The sequence below is a fragment of the Erpetoichthys calabaricus genome, chromosome 12 (assembly GCF_900747795.2).
Source record: "Erpetoichthys calabaricus chromosome 12, fErpCal1.3, whole genome shotgun sequence".
Classification (NCBI taxonomy): domain Eukaryota; kingdom Metazoa; phylum Chordata; class Cladistia; order Polypteriformes; family Polypteridae; genus Erpetoichthys; species Erpetoichthys calabaricus.
In genome coordinates this window covers 103,889,979-103,901,473 of record NC_041405.2, presented here as the reverse complement: position 1 = coordinate 103,901,473, position 11,495 = coordinate 103,889,979, and positions in this window count along the sequence as shown.

Genomic DNA, 11,495 nt, shown 5'->3' with positions numbered 1-11,495 from the left:
ATGTTGGCAGTAAGCTTTTATTAAGTAAATGTTTAACTTTTAATAAGGATCGGTTTAATCACCTCTACCAATCAAAAAAAATGGAATGGAAATCTTGGGCATACTGTAACTGAAGTCAGTGTTCAGCGCTTGACAACATGGACAGCACGTGCAAGTCCAACAGTGTGAAATTTGATCAGTAAGTTAAGTACCATTTTTAAGCAAATAATGCTTGAATCTGGTCCACATACAGTAGGAGTGTGGTCAGCATCCATGGGCATGTGTTTTAGTTTGGGATTTTATTCACTGTTTAAAATCCTGTTTGAAGTCAAGAGCAGATATGGTAGATGACAGAGAACAAGGTGTGCTGTACTTTTCTTATCCTGTTAAAAATGCTGGAATATGTGTGCCATTTGTATTTATTATTCTGTGTTTATGGTGAAGACCTTCACAGATCCAGACTGTCTTGTACAGAAGCACTTTATGCCAAGCGGGATGACATCAAAATAAGATCTATCAATGAGGAGTAAGCACAATTATAGAACTTAAAGGTATGAAATTCTGAAGTCTTATCCGCGGTGTTGTAATTTATTCTGACAAGAGTAGCAAAAGCAAAAAAGCACACCACAAAATTGGAATGACCATGCAAAGTAAAGGTAAATGTGTGGGGGATTCCATACAAACCATAATGTAGCTGCACTTACCCCAGCTTTTAATTTTTTATTTTTGGCACCAAATAGAGAAAAACAATGTGCATTTATAATATTGTTTATGACTGGGACAAGCTTGAACATTTGTAATAAATTATTTTTTTTTTCCTCAAAACAAATATGCAAGGCAAAATTAGTCATGGTTCTATACTTCTACTGCATAGTCTGTTAAGTTGTTTGTTTTGCACACACTAAGGCTGGAAAGATTTATTTGTTGATAATGGCTAGACATTTTTTTTTTCTTTCTTAGTTTAACTTTATTGTAAAAATCACTGAATTGTTTTTTGTATATAACTTCTTAGGAAAACTACAAGTAATCCAACATCACCTTGGTGCCGTAAACTACAATGATTTTTCTTGGGTCTGTGTTCTTTTTCTCGGCAAGATTATTTTAAATTCTTTAGAGAGTTCTTTTGGCTGGTTTAGCAGAAGCTAGTGAAGTCCGGCCTCTTGGCTTGACATCCTGTTTCTCCTGGCGAGCATCAAGCTTCTGCGGCACTTCATCCTCCAAAAATCAAAGCACTGCCGATTTTTAGTCTTCCCAGTTCTTCTTTTTTTTGGTGAGCTGAGGGATCAAGCAGCAAGTCATACAGTTGTTAACAGCCACTCATCTTAAGCCAAGTTTTTTTTTCCTTCTCTCCCTTGAATTCACTCATTGCTGGAATATGTCCAGTTGAAAGAAAAAAAAAAGTTTCTCTTATTCAGTTCATTAAACGATGTCTTACCCCTCAAACCTAAGACATCGTTTTACTCTTGGATGTGTGTACGACTGACAATGCTGTAATAATCGAACAAGTGCTTCCTGCAGGTCCTTCAAATCAGTGTGGATGACAATAGCATCTCCTCAGCAGTGGGTGCTTTGCAAACAAACCAAAGCTGAAAGGGAAAGAACTGAACCACTTTCCTGTTCTCGTCTTTATATTTGTACATTTTCTATCTCCTCTCCCATGGCCTGACTCTGTTAAGAGGTTAATACAAAAGAAAAAAAAACAGCTTTGAAGAATAAATTCCTAAAAATGTCTTGTGAATGTGACCAGAATGTAGTTGGTAGTTTATCATCATACTATTGCCGATCTTTTTAAAAATGCTCCATGTTTACTGTGCTCTTTCTACATACCTGCCATCCTCACTCATTGCCTATTAGTTATAATTCAGCATTTGGCCGTTTATTTAGCTGACACTGCTATCCATATTGATTTACAAATCACTGCGGTACCATTTGTTGCTTATTTCTGGAATGTCAGCACTGACATGGTTCACCACAGCCATGAGCATCGTTCAAGGTTATACTGCATCACCTTAGTCATTCGGCCACACCTGCTGTATTGTTTTTGTACACTAAACTACTTTTAAGAATTTTTTTCACCCTTAAATGAATACTTGTCAAATTGATTAACATTTATTATGAGTAATCTGTTGTCCTCATAAAGAATGTAGAAAGATATGTCACAGTATATCATTTATACTGTAAATGGCATACCTGAGACATCTATAGCCAGAGATGTATGTACAGTATCTGTCATTCTTTTGTGGTTTTCAGATTAGAAATAGCCCCCCCACCCACAGCTGCAACCCTAGCTTTATATGAATGTATACATCTGTGTGTATATGTCTTTCATACTGTTTATCTGGACTTTTTTAATTCTGTATTTAACTCATTACTTTACTGCTGCTTAGAACCTGATATTTTTGCATAAATAAAAACATCCAAATTGCATTCAGCCTGTTTTATTTCATTCACATCCACTATGTAATGAATTCCAACATTTCTTTGTGGAGTTTGAGATACTTTACAAGTAGTCAAATTTTATTTGTCCTTCTGCATAAGCAGTTCATTAAGTAGTAAAACTGCAGAATAACATTTTATGTTATATTCTGAGCCAGTTACAGAGTTAGGAATATGCATACTGTAAACACTCTTCATAAAGGTTGAATTATTCGGAATGCAAGGCAAGGTTATAGTAATAATCTCACATTTATAAGTATATTTATGAATATATTTGGGTAGATGAAATAGCATTAAACTTCAGTTAAATAAACGGAAAGTAAAGTAATGCACTTGCACGTTTGTCATAACCTTTTCATCTCTGGTGAAAATATGAAATAACAATGTTATTTTAAATTAGTCAATGCTTCAGTTGCTGGACTAGTTTATTGCAATGCAGGATTATAGTGCTGAATAAACATACAAACTCCTGAATGACTGTGTAAGAATTGAAGCATGGATGTCCGGAAGCTTTGAGGCAGCAGCACTATGCCACACTTGTGGTTACCACCAGAATAGTAACAAAGCTAACAACACCCTGTGACACATCTCACATCATGAAGACCTTTGACAGGCTGGTCCTGGACTATACGTGTCCTCTTGTGGCAGACCACCTGGACCCACTGCAGCTTGCCTTTCCAGCAAAGATTGGAGATGAGGATGCAATTATGTACTCTTACTGCACCACAAGGCTTATTCTCGGCAGGATAAAGCTGGCAATGAGGATTATGTTTTCCAGAGCCTTCAATACCATCCTGGCATCCCTGTTAAAGGGTAAGCTCAGAGATAAGCAGGTGGATGAGCCTGTGGTATCCTGGATAATGGACTGTCTGTCTGAAAGACTGCTGTTTGTGAGGCTCAGAGACTGTTTCTAATATGGATGTGAGAAACACTGGAGCACCACAAGGGACAGTCCTGTCTCCTTTTCTCTTCACTCTTTCACCGGTGACTATCAATACAACACCAGGTCATGTCACTTGCAGAAATTTTCAAATGATTCTGCACTTATCGGGTGTATTGATAAGAGGAATAAGTACAGGACCAGATGAAAAACATTTTTGTTGGTGCAGAAGGACTTGTCTGCAATTTAACATCCGCTAAACCAAGGAACTGGTTATTGCCTTTCACCACACCAATGAGCCTCAATATCTGCTTACTTTTCAAGGAGTGAATGTAGAGGTGGTCCACACTTCATTAATGACAGGTTGGACTGGTCTTGGAACAGAGAGGAACTATATAAGAAAGGGCAGAGCAGGCTCTTTTTCCTAAGGAGACTGTGTTCCTTAAATGTGGGAGTCACTATCCTTCACATCTTCTGTAACTCTGTGATGGCCAGTGCAGTTTTTTATGCTGTGGTGTGGTGTGCTGGTAACATCACTTCAAGAGAGGCCCACTGAATCAACAAGATAATTTAAAGGGCAAGCCTAGTTATGGAACACTCTCTGGACCCCCTGGAGGTCTTAGTAAAGGAGAGAACTAAAACAAAACCGAGTGTCATTATGAACAATGCTACACATCCTCTCTCTGACACAACAACACTGAGGACTTTCAGATAAGAAATCAATCAGGAAACGTATGTCAAGAAACGCTGTGGGGGCTCCTATATACCAACAGCAATACGCCTGCGTAATGATGCACTGGGAATAGGAATGCCCAGTCAGACATTTTCTTTCTTATCAATCATTCTGGTGTGTATTCAGACCATCATATGTGTGTATATATTTACTCATTTTCTATTTGTGTAATCATTTATTTAAAGAGCACCTGAAAAAAGCCAAATTTCACCCTGGTGACAAATAAAGTTCTATGTATTGAAAATTTGCAATATTCAATTTTTACTGTTTAAGAAATTATTTGTTTAAAAATACTATGCATTTTTGCACTTAGATACAAATTATCAAATGAAAAACGTTTTGATATAAAACAACAATATATACAGTATATATATATTATTTAAGCACTCAAGAAATACTCCAGAAAGAATTTTTAATAATCCAAAGTGTCAGTGCTTGTACCTTTTATATCCAAACAGAAACAATTATAAAATGTAAAAAAAAAAAAAAGTGTAGGAATGTTTTAATTATAGAAAATAAAATTAATTTCCCCACTTTTAAGCTTGTCTCACAGTGTCTTAATAATAGAATGAATATCATTTCCAAGCCAGTGCAGTTATTAGTGCTGCCGCCTAGCAGTTCAAGGGGCTTCAGTTCAAGTTCTGGGTTTGAGCACAGCGCCTGTGGAATTTGCACATCCTCCCCTTGTCTGTCTGGACTCTTCTGCCACATTGCAAATTGTGTTGCTTGGGTTAATTGGTGTACTCTGTGTGTGTGTGTGTGTGTGTGTGTGTGTGTTCGAGAGAGACAGAGGGTGTGCAGGACCCCAGGACTGGTTCTTGCCTTGCGATCAGTGCTGTACGAGCTTATAATTGTTTCCCATTACCCTGAATTTAATACATGGGTTACAAAACAGATTAAGGTTTTATGCCTTTTTTCTTTTTTTGGGGTTGTACCTTTTGCAATTTCTTGCTGGATTCAAAATATTAATGATCTTGTATTCACAAACCAAATTGCAGTGAGAAGATCATGAAATGCATCCCAGGGGTGGGGTTAACAGCTGCACCTCGTTAAGACGAGCCAATCAGATGCTGTTGCCAGGTGGGCTAAATGAGGTCAGTGACCTGTCTGGTTTCCTATTAGAGGTCCTCTCTTGCTCACTAAGTCTTGTGTGCACAGGAACACTGGTTCAAAGATTTCTGTTAGAAGGATAACGTGCAGTATAATAACCTTTCATAAATGTGTTGATTTGCCACTGTTTGCAGTGGCCCTTAAGCCCACTCTGTTTGTATGTTGATTTACTATCTCTTTTACTGCTTACTTTGTTTTAATTATTTTGTTATTCCCTGTTAGCCTTACAATAGAACTTCAAAGTGGATATCATGTGAGCCTCTGGTATTAAGTATTCATCGTCACCTGTAAAGTAGTATATAATCCACAATTCACAGTGAGTATGAATCCTGTTTCAATTATTCTTATTTAAACATAACAGGTCAAGAGGTGCACTTTGTTATCTAAATTGAGAATTATATTTACATTTGAGACTGCATCACTATTTCAAATGTAGACTGTGTTTAGAAAACGTTGGAAGATCATTTTGCTTTACGAGATATCTTTTAATAGCCATTCTATATTCTTTTGTTGTGTTCATGTAAGTTAATACAACCTGGGTCCTATTTCACTTTAAAAATCTTTCTGTTTGTGTCATGTAACTTACCCCAAAGAAGGGATGTTGGTCTCAAAACACATTGATTCATAATATTAATTTGCCGAATAATGGCAGCTTTTATCACACACCAATTGTAGCGGATTTACCTTGACACTGTGGAATGATATAAACTTGTTACACCTTTAAGTAATTCTTCACTTTTGATCTAATTTGTGACTTGGAATGAGTGAAAAGAAGTGAAAATTTAAAGAATGAACTGAAGTAACTGCATGAAGAAAAAAGCTTTGTATTTTGTTCATGGACTTTCTCAATTTGTTTTAATATGATAATTTACTAGTTAGTGCTTATTTTGGGTATTGACCATAACAGTAACATTGTTAAAAAGTTATTATTTATAGTCCCTAATTTAATTGTCTAATTTAGGAGAGGTTTCCATTGTCACTATAAGGGTTACATTTAATATATACACATTTTTTAGAATATTGTGTTTCTTCTTTGAAGGAAATCTTCACCCAGGAATTACTTCTGTTGGACAAAGCAATTTTAAAAAATCCATTAGAAAATTACACGTCAAGTCATCCAGTTGTGGACTCATCACATCCCAAATACCTATGTTTTTACTAAAATGTTATTTTAAAAAAATTCTGGAAAATGCATTTGTGTGCCATCCTGGAGGAGCTGGACTACCTCATGCCACCAGTAGTGACAAGGACACTAGCAAAATAAAAAACTAGAGAAGAATCAGTCAGGAAGGATAAGGAGATAACAATTGTCTGAGGCCACCACCTGCAACGCCATTCACTCTTTGGAGGTTGTCTTGCTGTTGCCTCACCATTGCACGTGTCACTTTCATTGCACCAAAGTAGGTGAAGCTGATAACCCTGAAGCTTAACCGACTTGGTGATAGACTGATGATTAAATGTATGCTTATTTTTTTGAGCAGTGTGTGTGTTTGTGTGTATATATATATTGTGATGGACAGCCGGAGGTTCAGTCCGGCCGGGACATCCCTGAAATAAGAGAATGGAGGAAGGCAGCCTTTTCAGGGCACTGCATCCCCCAGGACGCTAGGTGGCAGCTCCCCTCGATGGCAACGGTTCCCCGGATTACCTCAAAGCATCCTGGGATGTGGAGTCTGTTTCCTCAGCCCTGTTGGGTGCCGTGGGTGCTGCCAGGGGGAGCTCACAAAGAACCTGGGGACTACTACTGTTACGACAACCGGGAAGTACTTCGGAGTCACGAGGACGGAAGGCTGCAGTACGTCCGGGCTACTTGAGAAGGATGATGTGGCGTTGAACCCGGGAGAAACACTTCCAGGTTATGGACTATTTAAAGGACTGGTGAAGACCCAGCAAGGAGAGCCGGAGTTGGGAGGTTGGGTGACTAAGCTGCTGGGAGTGAAGGATTGGTATTAATTATTGCTATCATTGTATTGATTATTGGAGAATTGTGGAGTGTGTGGTGCTTTGTGCACTTATTGAAGAAATTATTAAAGATTCTTTTTGGTGCATTTTACAAGTGTGTCTTGGACGTCTGTCTGGGGGGTTTCACGGTGCAAAAGCGCCTCTAGTGACCACTATATATATATATATATATATATATATATATATATATATATATATATATATATATAGTGACAACTCGACGGGGTGTGCCAGCCACCCAACACAGACGCAGGAGGCACACTTATTTTATTTTTGCTTCTTCACTTGTGGGCAACATCTTCCCCGTTCCCACAAGTACACAACACAGTCCAAAGCACAACACTTTCCTTCTCTATTCTTTTGTCTCCCTCCTTCTGACTCTGGCCCACCAAGTACTGTCTGCTGGCTCCTTTTACAGTATATGTTACCCAGAAGTGCTCCAGGTACTTGATGACCTACTTCCAGGTGTGATGAAAGAATTGCCCATACGGGCCCAGGAGCAGCTTTTGCACCCACTGGTGGCCCCCGTGACTCCCACCAGGGCCACACCAAACTCCAGAATTACTCTGAAACTTTTAATTAATCTGTAGTATCAAGCATGTCTACCGAGCCACAGTGTCCTTTGCTGGCCATTGAGACACTTGTTGCATTCATAACTCTTAACCGCCGTGTTTCTTTGATATCCATTGAGGTGCCTCACTGAAATGGGCCATATCAGGAAGTTTCCAATCCTAGCCCCGGAACACTTCAGTGGCTTCAGATTGTTGTTCCACCCTATTTCCAAATCGTTAATTTTCCTTCTAATTGGTGTCATTGTTTCATTAGCTGGTATTTTTTAATCCCTTTTTCTGCTGTTAGAAAAAGCAAACATGATATTTATGTTCATAAAGAATTTAGAAACATTTGTATTTTTGCTATAGCTTTTAGTTCTTACCACTCTTTCAGTATTTTCTTATTAATTCACCTTAGTTGTATCCTGATATTGACAATGACAAGTGGAGTAGACACCAATACAGATGACTCTTAATGCTGAAAGGTTGCAGCTGCTTCTGTGTCAGACCCACAAATATATTAGTCCCAAACAGAGTCACGGGGGGTCTGCTGGAGCCTATCCCAGCTAGCATAGGGTGCAAGGCAGGAACAAACCCTGGACAGGGCACCAGTCCATCGCATGGCTGAATGCAGTTTAAATTCCAATACAATGTACCAAACTCAGTTTTAAAGTTTCTGCTGTCTGGTCTTTTATGATTAGTGTCTACTTCATTCATTGTTAGATGTTAATGTTAGGATCCAATTAAGAAAGCAAACTCCCGGAAAACAAATCTTTAATGAATGTAAATCTCATACTTCTGCTCTCTTGTAAATGCAAAAAAAAAAAACATAAAGCAAATACAAGCTAATTAAACAATGAGATCAATTAGAGGGAAATGATTCAGTGATTGTCTAATGGGTTTGGGACATGAACTGCAGCCACAGGGGTCTCCCAGAACTAGAAAACTACCGGGCTATGGACTCCCACTCCTTCCACTCAGTATTTGTGTGCTGCCTAATGAATGAGAGTCAAAATAACTCCGGCAACACATCGGAAACCTCACCTTTTAAGGGGTGACTTGGCCCCTCTCCTAGGTTGGGTCCAATTACTTACCTTTTTTCAGACATGTTTTTTTTTGTTTTTTAATTACCTTTTATTTCGGAAAAGTAACATAGTTTACAATCACACTATAAAATTTGAAGAACGTACTGTATATAAAACAACTGATTCAAAATCAATCTAGAAAGAATGTCAGAGAAATTTTAAAAAATTAAATAAAAACAGAACCTAACAAAAATTCAGCCCCCAAGCCAGGTGGTGTTTTCCCCTGTTTAGGCCCTTTTCCTGTTTTTACATCAACAGTCACATACCCCTGGTAACTGTTTTACCTGCCTACTAGCTCCTATTGGGTTACATATCAAATTTCTTCACCTGCCACAAAACCTTTATACTGTTTTCCCTGCATATTACCCTTTGTGGACATCTAGTACACTGGCAGAGAGTTCTGTCTTCTGGTCTGATAGATAGATAGATAGATAGATAGATAGATAGATAGATAGATAGATAGATAGATAGATAGATAGATAGATACTTTATTAATCCCAAGGGTAAAAGTCTGGTTGCTTCCTATCATTCCATGCTCGTCTATGTATTTATATCCTCACTGTTAGTGCAATTTTTTTTTCTTCTTAGTCTTATAGCTCTATTTGACAGTATCTCTGCTCTAAAGAGTAGTGCATTACTTGGACCCTTGCATGGTATACAAGAATGAATTGAATTTTCACTTTTTTAAATGCTGGAAGAATGTCAAGTGCTACTGCCTTGTAGATCCAAGGACCCGAGTTTGAATCCTCCTCTAACCACTCTCTTAAATACGGATGTTTGCCTCCTGACTGAGCAGATTTTCTCCCCCTTGCCGAAGTGGTCATGTTAGGTTGTCTGTCGTGTCTAAATTGACACTGAATAAGTGAGTGTGTGTTTGGCAACCTGTCCGGTGATCCTTTGTAACTCTTGATCCTGGACCCCCACTGAACACTGAACTCGACTAACTAGGAACAGAGAATGGTAGATGGATTTGTATTGAAAGAAAAAAGAATTTTGTGATTAATTTTGTCAGAAACCTTCAGTTGAAATAGTGGTCAGTCAAGCTAGGTCTGCATTAATATTTGAATTGAGTCAAGCCAAATTGAATTATAAGGTGCATTTTTCTGCCTTGCTCTGCCTAAATTAATTTTCACCATTTCTGTTTTTTAAAATTCCAATTGTGTTTTAAGTTATCTTATTGGTAGTGGTAATAATTAACATTTACAAAGCTGCGGCTCTTGTAGAAGAGAAGGGCTGCCTTCCTTTTCCATTTGCACATATCTCACTCACTTTGTAATTAAAACGCTTGCTTTCTTTTTAAAGTACTGTCACTCCGAGGAATATAAATATTTAATTGTAGCTCCGTTAATTCTAGCTTTGGCATTGGAGATATTAGTTTCACATTTAAGTGCTCAGTGCCAACTTGAATGAAGACGGAAAACTGACAGTCACTTTTCACTATGAGAAAATGAAAGGCTAAGACGATATTCTTGGAAAATAATGACACCATCAAAATAATCTGTCGTGCATTAAGGATGCAGAAGCTGTCCTTTCAGTTGTATGATCTGACGTTTGTTTTTTGGCTTTGTGAGTCTCTCCTCTGCTCCCTAAAACCTGACCACTGCCTCGTCCTGTTTAGCCTGCTGCACATGCAAAGGGTCAAATGTCTCACCTGTGTAGGAAGCGCCTTTCGCCGCTCGCATGCCATCCCATCATTAGCATTTCAATGAAGGAAAAGCTCCATCAGTGCCATCTGGTATTCATTTTAAGGGCCAAATGCAGCATTGTAACTCTGTTTGAGCTTCAGCAATTTCTTGCAAGCTGGCTGCTGACTTCCCCTTACAAACACAAAATGAGAGTCAAACCCAATTAAATTCAGGGGCCTGTTTCAAATATTCTCAGAAAGATCCCGACATGGACATAAGGTCTCATTAATGTTATCAGCCTGGACATGTTTATTGGCAATTTTAAGGTAATTTCCAGAATAATTAATACTAATTTCTAAAAGGTTATGAACTGAGTGTTTCCCTTGTGTCTTCGTACCGAGTTCAAAGGTGGTGGGACCGTGAGTTTCAAAATGTCACTTTTTCTAGTAAGTGATTCAATATCCACAAATTCAAAGTTCACTCTTATCTTAAGCAGGTGTGCTGTATGAAATGTATTCAGTAAATAAGATGATCCCAAGGACGACACTTACAGAAACGCATAAGTTGTAAAACTTTGGGATTGCAAATATTTTTGTTTACGTTTTACAAGTAGCCAGTCAACCTTGAATAAACTGTGGATAGAACTGGCTTTGTAGAATAAAAAATACTTAATATTTGCACATTATTTTTATTTAGCTGAACTCCTAGACAGAAGGTGTGGGGTCTAGACAGCAAAAGAGAAAATCTTCCGTTTTTCAAATGTGTTTTTATTTCTAGTGTAAGATCAAACACAATTGGCAGTTTTTCTTCTGGAGCCAACCCTGTGTGGGGTGACAGGGCACACTGGGTGAGAAGGTGATGTTAACCATTCAAATTAATTGTTGTTTTTACTTCAATAATACCAATAATTAGATAATTTTGGATTTTTCGATTCCACCAACTTTTTTGTTTTATATTTCACTTTTGAAATTTAGCATTACATCACAGTCAGTTATTGCTGCTGTTGTAATCCATAGCTGTGGGTAAGAGAGAGCTAAACTGTTAAACTGCATGTCAAGGATTTTGTTTCCATTTTAATCAAAAACTTGTGAAATGCTAGAAGTTTACCTGCTATAGTCATGAGCTTGTTAGAGT